The sequence below is a fragment of the Pinus tabuliformis genome, chromosome X, assembly GCF_031772625.1.
Source record: "Pinus tabuliformis cultivar Carrire ecotype Pingquan chromosome X, CPIR1, whole genome shotgun sequence".
Lineage (NCBI taxonomy): Eukaryota > Viridiplantae > Streptophyta > Pinopsida > Pinales > Pinaceae > Pinus > Pinus tabuliformis.
This window is the reverse complement of record NC_142308.1, coordinates 471,875,900-471,894,316: the sequence shown is the minus strand read 5'-3', so window position 1 is coordinate 471,894,316 and position 18,417 is coordinate 471,875,900. Positions and strand designations below refer to the sequence as shown.

The following is an 18,417-nucleotide window of genomic DNA, read 5'->3' as shown; positions in this document are numbered from 1 at the left end:
CGCAGATTAGAAAGCTTGCCTTCAATGGAGGCCGTGACCAAATAAGCCTCATCCAACCAAGGCTTCAAGCATGCCTTCAGCTCTGCCTCCTTGTGTTGTGCTGCATCTACCTATTCTTTCAATTGTTTGGCCTCCTCCAACTTCGCCAGTCTCTACGTGAGAGCGACGGTTCGCGTTGTACCTTTTACTTCTTCATAGCACTACTGCAGTTCTCGCGCCTCTGTCTCCCGCCACTGTACATTAGGGTCCTCCTGCAGGCTCGTCAAGATCTCGAACGACTATTCAAAAAGTTGTGTGCAGTCTGCTACTACACTGTCTACCGCCACTGTTGCCTCTTTGATAGCGGTTGCATGCTGCTCCTTTACTTCTGGTGGAGTTTTAGGTTGGGCCTTCAACTATAAATCTGCAATATGTAGGTTCAGCTCCAACTGAACCTTAGCCAACTCTGTGTGAGCATCACGCACCCCTGAAGCAAGCTTACAGAACTATTCATCTACCTCTTCCTCCTCAGGAATGGCCAATTCGGGGACCATTCGGCAAGCTTCCCTCACAGCCTTAATCATGCACCTATTTGTGTTAGTGAGTTCCACCATGGAAGTGAGGGCGGTGTCTCGCTGCAGGGCCATCTGTTCATTATTAATCTTTTGCTCAGTGATCACCTACAGAGCGCGGTGTTCGTGAGCCCTCAGCTCCGCAATCACTCCATCCTATAGTGGGTGGACCGTCTCGCCAGGGAATGCTGCCAAGTTCAACCCCACTCCCTTGAGGGTGCTGACGGTGGGCCTATCAGCTTCATTTTTCGTGGTCAGTGCTCCATCTGGCAGCACTATCGCTCAGGAGACCTTTGCACGCAGCATCTCGCTAGCTTTTGAAGTACTGATAGCAAGGTTGGTGGACACCGTGCCATCCTACGATGCACAGGTCTGCAGCTCATATAGACCCATCTAGATGGCCCCCAATAGTAGTTGTTGCTGCTACTCAAACTGTTGTAGTACATTCGTGGTCACATCCTACACTGTGTCTCCAATGTCATGCAAATCTCCTTTTGTGACGATGATTGGGTCTAGCGATGCCTTACTAGCCTTGGATTTCTTCCTCAACCCCACTTTTTCTTGTTCCCTCGGATGCATTCCAATGTGGTCTATGGGTCTGCTCCATGCTACTCTATTTGCTCATCTGTTTATTCCTCTGTTTCAGGCGAAGGCAACCTGCCGCCTCTGTCAGAGCCACACTTTGTTTCACCTGTTTGTTTTTTCGTCTGTTGGGCAGCATCATGCTCCGCTTGGGCCTTTTCAACGACCTCCTTCTTCCTTTTCTCAACCATCTGTGCCATTTTTAGCTTGGACTCCTCCTTTTTGCACTGCGCGGCGAACTTGCTCGACCCCACCGCCAAGTCGAAGGTAGTGCGCCACTCTGCTGGCCAACAATCAAGAACTACATCAATCGCATCATCTGTTTCCAAGTAAGGCAATTCATACCATGTCTACTTAGGGTCTTTCCGTGCCCTGATCGATACATGGTGAAAATCTGCCTTGAACTCTGCGTACCCCTACAGTCTAGTAAACACAGTAGGCGATAATCATGGTTTGCAATTGATAGCCATGCAGATGTTCATTTCCATCAAGATCTAAAAGATCTTGCTATCCTTAATGCACTGAGCATCCTTGGTCGCCCACAACGAAGTGTACTTCACTGCTTCTGGTAGGTCTGGCGCGACCGAGGGGAATTGACTATCTTTCGGTAGCTCCCAAGCTACCAGCATAATAGACAGCAAGAGCCACGCATAGTGGAAGGTCTTTCTGAGATCCTGTGCCTCACGATAGTTCGCAAGGAACTCTTCACAGAGATAGCACGCCCAATTAAACTAGACTCCTTCGCGCATTGAGCTGCTAATGTGACAACTAGTGCCAGAACTTCATCTACACGATACTTCCTCATAACCTTTCCTGCCAAAATCCGCGTGGCCACCTTGACTGCAGGGTCATAGATACTCGAGATGGCATATCCTCGCAGCTTCTTCACGATTTTGAATTTCTCCTTCATGGCCTCCGCGAGGGCCATCTCGCCACCTTTACCTCCAAACATCATGGCCGGATTTTTCCCTATGTAGGGCAGGCGCATGATCCTATGGATCAATCTGTTGGTGATGGGTATCGGCTCCTCCAGCCACAGACACCCATCGTGCACCAAGCATAGCAGCTTCTTGATTACCAATACTGTAATGGGGGTGTGATTGCAGTGCGGCACCCATAACAGGTTGAGCAAACCTACCTTGTCTACTCCCCTGAGCCACTTCCGTGGTTCCAATGTAGTCATCCCAATGGTTGTGTCAATAACGCGGTGCATTAGCTGCTCTGTCACCAAGTTCGTTGATTTCTCATGGTCAGCTAAGTCCCAGTCTTCCAATTTTAACAGAGGGACCCGCCCCAAGCGTAGTCCTTCAAAGACAATCTCGTCCGGTAGCAGAGGGGTGTGCAAGGCGACCTTGCTCTCGTCAATGTCTTTTGGCACCTTGGTCTTGCCCTTGCACGGAGGGACGTACTTGGGAAATTTAGTGATATGGTCAGAACCCTCGACTTCAACTTCCTCCACTTCTACCCCCAAATCCTCATCATCCATCAGGATGTCATCAATTTCTTCATCCTCCGACTCCAAGTTAATGGTTCTGTCCTTTTCCTGTGCGGTGGGCTTGTCCTTTGGTGGGTTTCTTCTAGGTGACGTGAGCACCGGTATTGCAGCCTGCTTCCACTTTTTTTCCTTTGCACTTTCCTTGGTTGGGGTCAGCTTCGGTCTAGGCATCCGTGGTGATTTTGGGACTTCAGATAATACCTCTGCAACCTCTGGAGCAGCTCCCTCTACCTCCCTAACAACCTCTGACACAGCCCCCTCGACTATCACTACTTCAGCACTCATAGCTTCTACGGGTGTCAACATGATGCTATGCAACAACTCTTGTATCTCCTTTGGCAACATCTCAAATATTGAACTTGCTAGAAAAGCTTCAAATTTTTCGCAGTTCATGTGCGCCTGAGAGCTCAACAACTTAATTCTCAAAATGCCAAGTGTTTTTCGTTGGGCAGCCACTTGTAATTTATAGGGCATTTTGAATTCAAATCCAACCGTTCCCCCCACATTTGATTCATTGATACCGGATTAGCGGCAAATTTCCAAGGATCTTACCCATAAAGTTTGTCTTAAATGTCAGCCCCTTCTCCATTTGGTCGCATTCCTATCGTCAAATCATGAACAGTGACTTTAAAGGTCACTTTCCAGCTGACTTGTGCGATTTCTCCCTGGGTAGAGTAGCTCTCTTCGCGTTGTCATGAGCTCTGTGACATTTCCTCATCCCCCACAATCCTCCAACCATGCAGTTCCCCAACCTGGGCAGTGTAGTTTATAGTCCCATGCCTCCTTTCAGCTGCCTAGAGTGCTAAGATTATGCTACCCTCATACAGTCACCTGGCCAAATCACCGATGTATGGATTCAATCGGCTACCATTCACCTTTATTGGGAAGGGATCTCCATTCAATTTAACCAATTGAAATGCTCCGCCGTCAGTAATCTCCTTAATGACATAGGGCCCTAGCCAATGCATTTTGAACTTCCCTGGAAATTTATCAAACTTGTTGTCATATAAAAAAACTAGATCATTTACCTTAAAGGTCCGCAGCTTAATGTGTCAATCATGCCATGCTTTTTCGTGCTGCTTTTGGACCTGTTGGTGAAATCCAGCGAGAAATCTTTCTTCCTCAATCTCAGCAAGTTGTGCAAGCCTCTCTTCTAGGGCTCTATTAGTGTCGGTATCTTCATCCTTCCATCAATGATCAAATTCTCTTGTTGCATTGCATTTTAGGTGTCTCACTTGATCAGCTGCATTCCATTAGGGTCATGGATCATCTAATGGTAGTGGTATATTATACATTTTCCCTCATTTCCTTTACCTGCTGGCCCATTTTCATATGTCTAGATCATCTGCAGTCAATTTTTGTCTTTAAATTTACAAAAGTCATTGGTAGGGTTTTAGGTCTCATTAGGTCTAGGGTTTCATCAATAAGGTCTTCAAAACACTCAATAAAGGTTAGCAGGCACATAAGGAGGTAAAATAAAGTTTCAGCAGCAATAATTTCCATAATCACATGCTCAGTGATTGATTTTTCCTCAAAACCCTATTTTGAGGAAAAACAAAGTTTTTTATATTTTCATGTACAAATTTGATGTAATTTGATTTGTTCCATATGTAATAACTTCATAGGCAGCCGTGGTCACCTTGCCAAGCCTCTACAACTTCACCACCTACAAAGCAAAATAAAAAGTCAAAACATTCAGTCCATCAAAGGTAAAAATAAAGAAAACTACCCAGAAATAGAGTTTTTAAAAGCAAGTTAAAAGAAAACATTAGAAGAGTGGGTTTTTTGTAAATGAAAAATAAAAACTATATGTATATAAATTATTTTTCATGTTTAGAAGTTCATTTATGTCCTCAAGAGAAAAAGAGCAAGTGTATTGGTCTTCCAAGAGCCAAGGGAGTGAGTTTTATGCCAAAATAAGAGAAAACCTAGGCGCGACGCATTCATCCGGCGCGACGCATTGGGAAATAGTTGGTAGTGAAAATTTGTAATGGGAGTGACACACTCAGACGGCACGGCGCACCTGTGAGGTGGTGCGGTGCACAGGGCTACAAGGCCCAAAATCACTCCCAACCTCTTTCAAACTCACAAATTTGCTAAATTCCTCACTATCCAAGTTGTCACTCCTTCATGGCCAATGAATGAGTTTATCTTGGTGCTTATGGTGCTTTAATGGGAAAAAATTGAAACCCTACCTCCTTGCATTTTTTTTGTCAAAAGCAATTGCATAGGGTTTGTAAATTGTATTTCTTGTTGCTAATTCCACTCCTAAGCATTTCTCACTCCCTCACTCCTTCATTCCCTCATTCCTTCACTTCATTTGCTCCCTCTCTTTACATTCTCATTTAGCCATTCCATATTCCTCATATCCCTAAACAACTAACCCTAAATCCCTAATCCCATTATCCCAAACCCTAATTGCTATTCCCAAACTCTAAAAACCATCCCCTAAACCTTTCTATTCCTCAAAAACCTATCAGCAACATTCCAAAATCCCTCATACACACTCCCTCCACAATCCCTCATACATTCATATCCTTGGCAGCAAAAACCTAAAGACACCATAAAATCTCTTCATTCTCATCTAAGAAAACTCAAACATTGGCAAACATGGAGTCAGATTCTTCCTATGATAGAGATGAGGAGACAGATAGTGATTCTTCTAGAGAAATTCATGCACCAAGGAGGCCTCACAAGGGTGGAAAACATAACAAGGAGGAGCCTACTTCACTTGCCGAGATGTTGGCCTGTCCTCTTGCTGTAACATGTTGTTATGAAACCAGCTCAAGAAAAATATAGAAAAGATAGATCAACGCCTTATAATTCAGCCTCTTCGAGGGGGCAACCTCCTTTACATTACATAATTGAACAATTCTTGGATGATTCAAATGAAAAAACCTCCTTTCTATATATAGGAGTCTAAGGAGTCACAATATAAGCCAGCCGACCTAACAATAATAATATAAAGCCACAAAAATAACAATAGAGGGATTCTATGGGGCACAGTAATAACAATATGGGGATAATAGGGGCACAACAATATTAATAAGGGATGCAACTACAATATTAATGGGGTAATCACTTGTATTATAGGGACCCAACATGCCCCTCTCCTTCAAAAAAGTGTTGTCCTCAACGCTTGAGTAGTTCTGGATGCTTCTGTATAAAATTCTCATCCTCCCATGTGGAATCTTCAGCAGATAAGTTCTTCCACTTGATAAGATACTCTGAAATTGATCGATTTCGTAGCTGTCGAGTTCTTGTTTCTGTGACTGCTTCCGGTTCCAATATAATTTTTCCTTCCTTGTCAAGTTCTAGTAATATTGTTTGAACTGCGAGCTTATCGCTTATAACCTTCTTTAAACATGAAACATGGAAAATTGGGTGCAATTGAGAAGCTACAGGAAGCTCTAATTTGTATGCCATAGTACCAATGCTTTACAACACCTTGTACGGACCATAATACTTTGGTGATAATTTATTATCCTTCTTAGCTTGCTTGATGGACATTTGCTTATATGGTTGTAGCCATAGGAATACCCAATCACCTACATAAAAACTTCTTTCGCTGTGATGTTGATCTGCCTGTTGTTTCATTCTATTCTGTGCCAACACGAGGTTATCCTTTAAGAGTTGGAGGACTTGTTGTTGATGTTAGATGTGATGTTCCATTGCTTGAACATTTTTCTTCTTGATATGTCCTTCTACCTTGATAGTTTGAGGAGTGGTAATTTCGACCAATGAATTACAAGATATGGTTGGTTTCATTTCTTCTTTCTCGATGTGATATTTCAATTCTTGCACCTTTTTCTTCTTGATATTTCCTTCTATCTTGAGAGTTTGAGGAGTGGTAATTCTTGCCAATGCTCTACAAGATATGGTCTGATTCATTTCTTCTTTCTCTGGGGTGGGGTCTTGGCGTATATCTTCTTCTTTTGATGTTTCTTGATCCTTTTCTTCCTCCTCTTCATATTCTATGTAAAATAATTTCTTCTCAACACACTTATGACCTTTAGTGCATTTTCTATCACAATTGTAACAAAGCCCTTTTTCTCTTTTTTCTTTCAATTGTTGTGGTGTAACCCTTGTAGGTTGTGGAAGGCTAGGAGAAACAACACTTCCATCTTTATAGTTATGAGGGGTATGCTTCCTAGTTTCCATAATTTTGCTTTCCACTATGTCACAAAGCCCTTTCACTCTTTCCAATTGTTGTGGTGTTACTCTAAATAAGGTGTTGCTCTTTGTATCCTCATAATGTGTTATCATTTCCTCCGTGAAAATTGACCACGTAGCAAGTTGTTTACGAGAACAAAGCCCTTCATACAATAAAAATTGATCCGGTTCTAAATATGAAGATGCAATACATACCTTTTGTAATAGTGGTACACCATGTAGATCAAAATATTACTCCATCTGAAGTATCCAATTTACCGGATCCTTGCCATCAAACTTCTTCATATTGCTTTTTCTTGATTTTAGGAGCTCAATCTTGAAATGTCTGTAACTCTGTACTTTCGGGTCTTTAAGTTCTGAAATTATGACCTGTAGTAGCCCTCTATGTCCTCTTTCGAATGCCACCAGTCTGATCCAAATTGGATTCTCCAAGGAAGAATTATGCACAATCTCCCAAGATGACCTGATTATAGACTAGTTCAATAGAGCGAACTTGTACGACATGCCACGAGTCACTGTTTCGACCTTTGGCTCTGAAAAATATATACAAGCAACTACAGTCCGTCCTATTTCTGTACCTTCTTACGAAATTTCAATCTGATGCTCAGAGAGAAAGTTATGATGATTTTCCCCAGGTCACCTGTTTGGAATGTAATTCAGGAGTCTGCAAAAAGACCAAATTCCTCAGATCATATCTCCGCACATATAGCGCAAAAATCTCTGAAATTCGGACCCAAGATTCAACGTGATTTCTTCTCAAATGGGTTTTTTTTAGCTTCTGAAATGTCGCAGAAAAAAGTTATAGTGAAAATGCCACGATGACCTGTTTTGAGCAGCGAAACCCTAGAATCCAAAGCTCTGATACCAAATGTTATGAAACCAGCTCAAGAAAAAGATAGAAAAGATATATCAACGCCTTATAATTCAGCCTCTTCGAGGGGGCAACCTCCTTTACATTACATAAATGAACAATTCTTGGATGATTCAAATGAAAAAACCTCCTTTCTATATATAGGAGTCTAAGGAGTCACAATATAACCCAGCCGACCTAACAATAATAATATAAAGCCACAAAAATAACAATAGAGAGATTCTATGGGGCACAGTAATAACAACATGGGGATAATAGGGGCACAACAATATTAATAAGGGATGCAACTACAATATTAATGGGGTAATCACTAGTATTATAGGGACCCAACACATGCTTTCAACACCAATCTTGTTATCAGTTCTGTGAGATGGTGGAGAGAGTCAAGTATCACCTTGAGCTGGCCAAATTGTTTGTGTTCCATCTTCATAATGGCCAAGTCACTTTGGCAGGTGTGACATTCACCTTGACACCTGAGACTATTGCTCAAGCAACCGGCATTCCAAATGTAGGTGAGCAATGGTATAAGAGGCAACTAATAGATAGAGACCATTATGAGCCTTACATCAAGGCTGGTTTTCAGATACATATCAGTAGATTTTTTCCTTTCAAGTATCTTCAGGACACATATGCTCCCTTGATGAAACTCATAATTAAATATTTCAGCTGTGAGGGTATATTTTCTCGTCTATATGCCTATCATATCAGATTGTTGATGCACTTTACTAGGGTGAGGATGATGAACCTCCCTTATTTCATTTTCCGGAACATTGAGAAGATGACCACATTAGTGCAAAAAAAGCCTCCTCAGCAGCAGTATAACAGTATATATCATTTTGCACTAATCAAAATTGTGGTCTTGCATTAGCTTGGTTTACTGAACATCTCATGGGAGGATTTCATTGCACATGAGGTCTTTACAAGTCCTCAAGTACCCCCAGCAGTTTTTCATGAGGTGGGAGGGCCTTCACATCAGCAGGAGATTCATGAGACACAAACCACTAGTGTGCCAGTGTTCGTCACATATCAAAAGGGCACTAGAAGGTTGTTTGCAGCAGCAAAACGAGTACTATCTCCACCCGAGGTGGAAGGGGCCTTGTTTCCTCCATCATCAGAGCAGGTATGGATAAGGGTAAACAACCCTTGCATGATGAAGGACCTTCAGGAGGCCATGAGACAGATTTCATCCTCATTCAAGATGAGGACACTGATTTGGGCTCACAAAGCTCAAAGCTTAAAGAGATCATTCAGGGGCAGCAAGATGACATTCAACATTTGTCTCTCAACCTGGAAAGAGCCAAGTGGATCATTAATATTTGGAGCAAAGAAACAAACAACTAGAAGATCAGAAAACCATCATGGAGCTCCAAAACATAAGGGCAAACCGGCAAGCTGCCAAGAGGAGGAAAATCAAATTGACCACACTTGAGCAAGAAATTCAAGTTGATCGTAAATCTTGGCTTGAGAGGACAAACATGCACTTAGAAAGAATGCTAGAGAAGGCCAAAAATGAGAAAAACATGTTGAGGAACATGGCATACCACTACTTGTCAAGAAATATGGTGTGCAAAGTAAGAATTAGGAATTTGAAGGCCAAATTGAAGAAAGCCATGAGGAAGAGAAAAGAGAAAAATAGACTCTAGATCTTGGTTGAGGCTTCCTTAGCCCAACACAGCACCTGATGAGGAACAGTCAGCGCAAATTTCAAGAAATTTGGGAAACTTTTTGCAATTTTGAAATTTTTGGCCTAAAAAATAGGTTTTCTGCCCACTGCGCCGCACCACTTGGTGCGCACTTTTGCTAGAGACCTCCTTTTGAGGAAAACTTAGAATTTTTAGATTTTTCATGGAAAAATATGAATGCCCTCACATGGCCAAGAAATTTTGACAGATTTTGAGCCTCCAAAAAGGTTAAAAACACCTCAAAAATGACCTTTTTGCCCCTTTTTGGACACATAGGAAGCAGCATTGGGAGAACTCAATTTTGGATGGGAAAATGGAGGCCAAATTCAGAAATTCCACCTTTTTTGGAAAGTAGACAGGCATACCTTTCCAACAAGCCCACTTGGAGAAAATTGGGTGCACGGGAATGCCTCCAAAATCAGCTGCAAAAAGGTGTTACACATAGGGAAATCAGCATGGCGCATAGGGAAAAATTTTCTCATTTTGGCCAAAAACTCTGTTTTTCGCCTAGTTTCTTCACAGTTTGACTTTTCTCTTTCTAATAGTCAAACTCATGATGTAATTTAATGTGACTTGATGGATTTGGATGTAATTATGCTAAATTTTCACTCATAGAGGTAGATTCATCATGAAAATGTAGTTTGCAATTGAATGAATCAGTTTCCTAGGTTTTAGAGGCATGTTGTTCCATTGCCTACTTTTCAGTTCTTAGTTTAGATCTTGTTGAAACAGCTCCTAAACTCATGAACTCGAACCCTAAAGCCTAGCATGAGTTGTTTGATGCCTATATCTAGTAATTTTTCAGTCATTGGTAAAGGTTGGACTCTTGTGAATGCTTTGAGCATTATTGTACATTCATTTTCAATAGTTTGGCAAAGGAATTGACCAGGGTTTGCAGCACTTTATGGGATTCTTGTGGCATCTTGATTTGGTATTGTGTTTTCTTCTATAATTGCAAGTTTTACATGTGATTTATGTATGCCATTATCTCTCTTTGCTTCATCTTAACTAAATCAAACAAGGATAAAGGTAGAATACATTGAAATTGCAGTGCTCTACCTAGGGTTTGTTTAGTTATCTATGTTTTCAGCTGTTTGAAGAGGATCCCTGAGACTTTCATGCCCTCTCCAACTCCTCACCAGTCTAAAATCTCTCCATCTCACTCAATTTGAAGTGCTAAACAATTTTCCTATCTCTCCCCATAGATATCTCTACAAGATTGTGTCCATTCCCCAGACCCAAATCTGCCTTTCACAATTGAGCCAGCAAACCCATCTTAAATTCAATCAAACACCTCTGTACACATACCTAGCCTAAAATCAGTCATTACATCAGTCATCTCAAGCTTCATTGGCCATCTTTTCTGAGATTGACAAGGAGAGAGCCCTCTCCCGACCTGGTAGGGCTAGCTACCAGGTTAAGTGTGGTTTGATGTTACCCTAGATCCTACCTTTCTCAGCCTGAGGTAGATTTAGGCCATAACATAGTGGTGACCATACTGTAGAAATGAAAGTTTATTATCATTGTTTTGCTTTGTAGACTACAGACGGAGCCTGAAGTTAGCTAGGTAGCTTTCGAAACGCTCTTGCTTTGCATTAGCGAAAGTATATAAATGCTGCTTCAGTCAATCTCCGATATAGTTTATAAACTGAACAGATGATCTAAAAGATTACCCCAGTATCATTAAGCAATTCTAGACTTTGGATAATGAGTTTAGAATTTGATAGGCTGAACAAGTTCATTTTGTCCGTTTGATTTTTGGGATTAATTCAACACACTGGCTTCCAGATGATACACCAGAGCCAATCCTGATCTTGATCCTCCTCCTGTGTATGAAAATCCAAATCTCATCCCAAGAATTCTCCGACAAGAAAGTTCTGTGATTCTCGTGTTTAAATCTCGTTCATGTCTTGTTGTTTTTGAATATCTTAAAGATCTTGAATTTGATGAACGTTTTGATTTGTCGTTGTTTGAGACTAAATCTGAAAGTGTTGTTGATTCCACTGTATTAAATTCAGAGTTTGTCAAAGATCTTGAAACTGAAAGGGAAAATAGATCAATTGATAGATACATCTTGAATCTTCAGACTTCCATTGTGGCTTCAAATATCCCCGAGTTCTTAGAATCCGCATCAACAACTCTTGGTTCATCTGCAATTGCATCTAGTTCAGGAATTCCTACTGAAACTCCATTCATTCCCACCATTCCCGTGCAGCCCACTAAATCAGATCAGAGACCTCCTGTCTCTTCTCCCCCATCAACACCTCAAACATCTCGTATTTCATCCCCTCCATCGACACCTCATACACCAAATACATCATCAGCTGCTATCATTGTTCCAACTCCTCCTACATCTCCAAGGCCAGTTGTAAATCCACCTAGAGAAATGGTTGCCCGATATTCACCCCTTTTGTTGCCTCAAAATTTGGATGACATGCCCGCTGATTACCAAAGCAAGATCCCATTGTTTGATGGCACTCCTCAAAGTATTACAGCTTAGTAGCATGTGGATAGGATGAAAGATTTCTTTTACGTTCATGAGATTGATGCTGAAAATGTGACTATGAGATTATTTGTGCAAACTTTTGGAAGTGAAGTGCGGAAGTGGTTCAGAGCTTTGCCGGCTGCAAGTATCACTACATTGACAAATCTTCAGAGACAATTCTTGGATCACTGGGAGGTAAAGAAAAACCCTCTTTAAATTCTTTCTGAATATGAGAACATCAAGAGGACTGTTGGTGAGAGTGTCCAAGACTATTGTGCCAAATTCAATATTGTTTACAATGCAATTCCTGCTGATATAAAGCCACCTATGGGCTTGTCTTTGATTAAATTTCCTGATGGCTTCGATCCTGACATGGCGTATCAATTGAGGGAGAGATATTTAGCAACATTTGAGGACATGCAGAAAATTACAGTCAACGTTGAGGCAAATTTGCTTGCCAAGAGAGCTAGAGCAAAGGCTGAAAAGAAGGCGACCATAAAAGAGGAAGCTTCTTCCTCTGATGATTTGCTTCGAAAGATTGAGAAGATGTTTGATAGGCTCACAATTGCTGATAAGCCTAAATCACAAGTCAGAAATCCAAACTTTCGTGGCCAGGAGCAACCACAATTCATAATCAAGCAACGAGAACAAATAGCACAAGACCAAGCAACACAACAACAAGTGAAGACACCCCTACAGCAGAATTTTGTACATGGTCCGGAATCAGATGATGATGAGAACATAATTGGTGAGAAAAATCATTTCTTTACACCTGATGATCTACCCATTTATATCACCGAAGATGAAGAGTATTCAAAAAGCCCAGCTATACAAAAAGACGAAAATTTCATCTTGGCAAATGAAACAGTTCTTGAAGAAGAGTCTGATGAATATCAGAGGGGATACATGAATGCTTTGATAGCCCAGCAGCGACAATATTCGCTCAAGAGTAGAGAAGTTCCCATCTATCCAATTCATAAGAGGAAGGAAGTGTCACCGCCAAAGAACGATTCTCCCATAGCGCAAAGAAAGGGAAAAGAGACAGTTGATCCTAACACCAGAAAAACACAATCAGCAAATGAAACATCAAATCAGTCAATTGTATCAAAGGAGAAGACTGAAAAGAAGGATGCTCCAGTCAAAGAGGTAGAGAAAACATCAGCCTTTAGCTTAGAAAATGAAATTGGTAAGTTGAAAGTGTCAATTCCTTTGACTGAATTAAAGAAAAACAGTAGCTATAAAGGTCAGGTGTCTAATTTTTTGAATTTGGATCCATTATCTGATATGGTAAATGTGGAGGATGATCAGCCCGAACTTATCTTTGGGCCAGCATTAGAAGGTCAGTCTGAGGACAGTGATGTATCTCCATTTTACATCAGCCTTAGACTACATGATTTTGTATTACACAATGCCATGTTCGATTCCGGAGCCTCTCATAATCTCATGCCTAAAGCAATCATGGAAAAATTGGGTCTAGATATCACTCGCAAGTACCATGATCTATATTCCTTTGATTCTAGTAGGTTCAGATGCATTGGGTTTATTAAAGATTTGGTTGTCACTTTAGATCAGATCCTGGCGAAGAATGTTTTGATGGATGTGGTGGCGGATATTCCTCCTAGATTTGGCATGCTTCTTTCCAGATCTTAGGGAGAAAAACTCAAAGGGACATTGCAGCTTGATTTCTCCTATGCTACTATTCTCGTGTTCAATCAATTGAGGAAATTATACAGAAAGAAAAAGATGAAGTACATGGTCACTAGCAAGGAGAAACCTCTAAATCATCCAATCAACTATGTACATACTGATTTGGAATATTTTGTTTTATATTCTGATAGTTTTAATTATGTAAATAGTCAAGTAGTTAAAGTAGAAGATATTCCAGAGATCACTGAAAATTTCAGAGCTGTACCAGATCAAGAAAGACGAAAGCTTGATAGTACCACTGAGCAATCAGCCTTCTGACAGTAGCAAAAAGTTGATGGACAACAAGCAAAAGAAGAAGAGCAAAATGAGTTTCAGCATTTGGAAGATGAGGCTGGGTTGTGGAGCATGGACTTTGATGGCACAGTAGGAAGAGAAAGTGTTGGAATTGGCATTTGAATACGCAGCCCTGCATTTCTTCCAAACAAAGTGCCAAGTAATGTAAGGGTATGTTCATATAAATTGGCTTTTGATTGTTCAAATAATGAAGCTGAATATGAAGCTTTAATTGCTAGTCTGAAAATCCTTAAGAAGTTAAATGCTAAAATAATTTCATTATATGGTGACTCCGAGTTAGTTATCAAGCAAGTGAAAGGTGAATACCAAGCCAAGCATCTTCGCATGCAAGCTTATCTGAATGTAGTGCTAGATATTTTGAGAATGTTTCTAGATTACACTTTGACATGTATCCCTCGTGTTCAGAATGTTATTGCAGATTTGCTTGCAACAACTGCCAGTAATTTGAAGATTCCGATGAATTCAAACAATAAGTTTGAAATTCATGTGAAACATCACCCTGTTGTCCTAGATAACCAAAGATATTGGCAGGTGTTTCAAGATGATAAAGAGATTGAGGAATTTCTGCAAAATGAAGGAAAATACAAAGACACTTCTATAGATGGAGAAAATGATGATGGTGAAGTAGATATGGAAGTAAATCAGATGGAAGTTTTGTAGCTCAAGGACAATGTCATTCCTAAAGGTCTAATACCTTTAGAGGAGTTGTTTGATCAAGATGATGTAGCCCAGAAACCGAGCTTGACACCCACCGAGAAAGGAGTTGAAGATGTAAACATTGGATCAGCAGAAAATCCTAAAATGGTCAAGTTATCAAAGGCTTTGCCTCCACAGGTAAAGGAAAAATACATTAGTTTATTATCTTCATTTACTGATGTATTTGCTTGGGACTATTCAGATTTGAAGGCATATGATAAGAGTATAATTCAGCACATCATCCCGATCAAGCCAAATCAAAAGCCTTTTCAACAGAAGCTAAGAAGGATAAATCCAAAACTACTGCCCTCAATAGAGAAGGAAGTGAATCGATTATACAAAGCTGGTATAATCATTCCCATAAGATTTTCAGATTGGATTTCTAATTTGGTGCCCATGCGTAAGAAAATAGGTGAGATTCGATTATGTATTGATTTCAGAAATCTGAATAAAGTATCTTTGAAAGATAACTATCCATTGCCCAAGAATGATCACATACTTCAACGAGTAGTTGGAGCATCTCGCATGTCGCTACTCGATGTTTATTCCGGTTATAACCAAATTCTGGTCCATGAGGATGATAGAGACAAAACAACGTTCACCACTCTGTGGGGAACTCTCCATTACACCAAGATGCCTTTCGGCTTGAAAAATGCTAGTGCAACCTTTCAATGGGCTATGGATATTGCATTTGCAAATGAGAAAGATGTATTTTTAGTTGTTTATCTTGATAATTTGAGAGTTTTTTCTAATTCAGATGAAGAGCACCTTTATCATTTGAAGATTGTATTTTAGCGGTGTAGAAAGTATGGCATATCCCTCAATCCAAAGAAATGCTTGTTTTCCATGGATGAAGGCAAGCTTCTCAGTCATATCATATCCAAGGAGGGCATCTGCATTGATCCAACTCGAGTGGAGGCCATTCAGAAAATTGATTTTCCATGAAGTAAAAAGGAGATCCAGTCATTTAACGGTAAGATGAATTTCTTACGTCGTTTTGTGCCAAATCTTGCAGAAAAATTGAGGGAGATCACAAACATGTTAAAGAAAGATAGTGTTGTGAAGTGGACTGAGGAAACCATCAAGTCTTTCAATTTGGTAAAGCTAGCCCTCTCTTCAGCTCCAATTTTGATCAGCCCATATTATTCCCAAGATTTTATTTTGTTTTCATTTGCTTTGAATCATACTATGGCAGTGGTCTTAATGCAGAAAAGAGACCAGCTTGAGAAACCAATTGCTTTTTCAGCAGAATGATAAGAGATGCAGCTTTAAAGTACAATATTATTGAAAAGCGAGCCTTAATTTGGTAAAGGCATTGAAAGATTTTCGAGTTTATATTCTGCATTCTCATATCCTTGCCTATGTTCCTAACGTTGTCGTTAAAGATGTCTTAATGCAAACAAATCTAGAAGGGAGACGAGGCAAATGGATCATTGCTTTGTTAGAATATGATGTGGAGATCAAACCAACAAAGCTCATCAAAGGACAGGGGCTAGCCAAATTGATGGCAGAATCTAATTTGCATGCCTTGGACATAAATCTCATTGCCGCTATGCCTGAAGACTATGAGGAAAGTTCTCTTGTTCAGGTAGCTGAAATGTTTTTACTTTCTCCTTGGTATTCGGATATTGTTTATGTGCTCCAACATCTTTCACCACCGCCCATATTGGCTAAGAACAAAAATAAGACCCTGAAATTAAAGGCTGCAAAGTTTTGTATAACAAATAATGCACTCTATTGGAAAGATCCCAGTGGTGTCTTCTTGAATTGTTTGGTTGAAGAAGAGCAAAACAGGTCACGGATGATTTTCACAAAGCAGGTGTGGAGGTCATCTATTTTGGAAGACAACAGCCAATAAAATTTTGAGATCGGGATATTATTGGACAGCTCTCTTTTTTGATGTGTACAAAACGGTTACAAGCTGCCACGAATGTCAGATTTTTCAAGGTAGGAGAAAATTACAACCTTTTCCACTCAAACCGGTTGAAGTAAACACTCCTTTTCAGCAATGGGGTTTAGATTTTATTGGTGAGATCCATCCTACTTCTTCAGAACATCATAAATGGATCCTTACAGCGACATACTACTTCACGAAATGGATAGAGGCGATTCCTACTCGGCAGGCCATTGATACGATAATAATTCAGTTTCTTGAAAACAATATTTTGTCACGTTTTGGTTGTCCTAATAAGCTGATTACAGATAATGTAGCAGCTTTTAAATATAAAAATATTATTGATTTTTGTAATAAATATTAAATTACCTTGGGCCACTCAACTGCATACTATCCACAAGGTAATGGTTTAATGGAATCCTTGAATAAATCTTTAGTCAACATCATCAAAAAGCTGTTGGAAACAAACAAGAAGAGCTGGCACAAGAAATTGGTCAATGCACTATGGGCAGATAGAGTGAGTCAGAAAAAGTCAATAGGCATGTCCCCTTTCGAGATCATGTATGGTGTGGACACGGTTTTTCCTACATCTCTCACAGTTCCAGTTGTTAAACTTCTGCAGGAAGCTGGTAGTGAGGAAGATCATTTGTAGCGGAGAATCAATCAAATGATCCATTTATAGCAGACTAGAGAGGAGGTTTTTTAGAATACCTTCAAGCTGCAAGAGAGAATCAAAAAGATATATGATTGAAAGGCAAAGGTGGACAAGTTTCAAATTGAAGACATAGTGCTGAAATGGGATGCCTGAAACGAAGACAAAGGGAAACATGGCAAGTTCGAGAACCTGTGGAAAGGACCTTTTAGAATTGCTACATATCGAGGTCAGAATGCTTTCTTGCTGAAAGAAATGGATGGAGAAGATTGTCCTGGTGGGTCGGTCAATGGTCGGCTGCTGAAACGGTACCATCTTTGAAATATCTTTTGTTGTCATATGTATCACTGTATATACCGTTTTATTTCCTTCATTGCAAGTGTGTACTATAATCACTCATTCAGTTTGGGGCCCGAAGTGAAGGCTATAAAATTGAAGGTTTGATTTCAGTTTTGGTTTGGATTGTTTGAGTCAGTCTGAGTCGGATTTCAGTCTTGAAATTGAGTTAGTTTTGAGTCAGATTTCAGTCCTGAAATTGAGTCAAATATTGGTTTTAGTTTTTTGAAGTTATTGACTCCATAGCCCAATGGAAGAAGGCACTGTCTGCTTTCCAGAGGTCTATAGTTCTTGGCACCTCCAAGGAGCTACCATCCCCATTGGAGCCAATGTTAGTGTCGATATCTTCATCCCTCCATCAGTGATCAAATTCTCTTGTTGCATTGCATGTTAGGTGTCTCACTCGATCAGCTGCATTCCATTAAGGTCATGGATCATCTAATGGTAGCGGTATATTATACATTTTCCCTCATGTCCTTTACCTACTGGCCCATTTTCATACATCTAGATCATCTGCAGTCAATTTTTGTCTTTAAATTTACAAAAGTCATTGTTAGGGTTTTAGGTCTCATTAGGTCTAGGGTTTCGTCAATAAGGTCTTAAAAATTCTGAATAATGGTCAACAGGCACATGAGGAGGTCAAATAAAGTTACAGCAACAATAATTTCCATAATCACATGCTCAGTGATTGATTTTTCCTCAAAACCCTGTTTTGAGGAGAAACAGAGTTTTTATATTTTCATGTACAAATTTGATGTAATTTCATTTGTTCCATATGTAATAACTTCAAAGGCAGCCTGATCACCTTGCCAAGCCTCTACAACTTCACCACCTACAAAGAAAAATAAAAAGTCAAAGCATTCAGTCCATCAAAGGCAAAAGTAAAGCAAACTGCCCAAAATTGTTAGTGTCAGTACCTTCATCCCTCCATCAGTGATAAAATTCTCTTTTTGCATTGCATGTTAGGTTTCTCACTCGATCAGCTGCATTCCATTAGGG

The 18,417-nt window shown here is 40.2% G+C and overlaps 1 pseudogene; it reads right to left on the bottom strand.

Annotated features, from left to right (window-relative positions):
• Positions 1-1,180: 1,180 nt before the first annotated feature.
• Positions 1,181-18,417, bottom strand: part of LOC149140725 (amino-acid permease BAT1 homolog) — a 36,814-nt pseudogene continuing 19,577 nt past the window's right edge.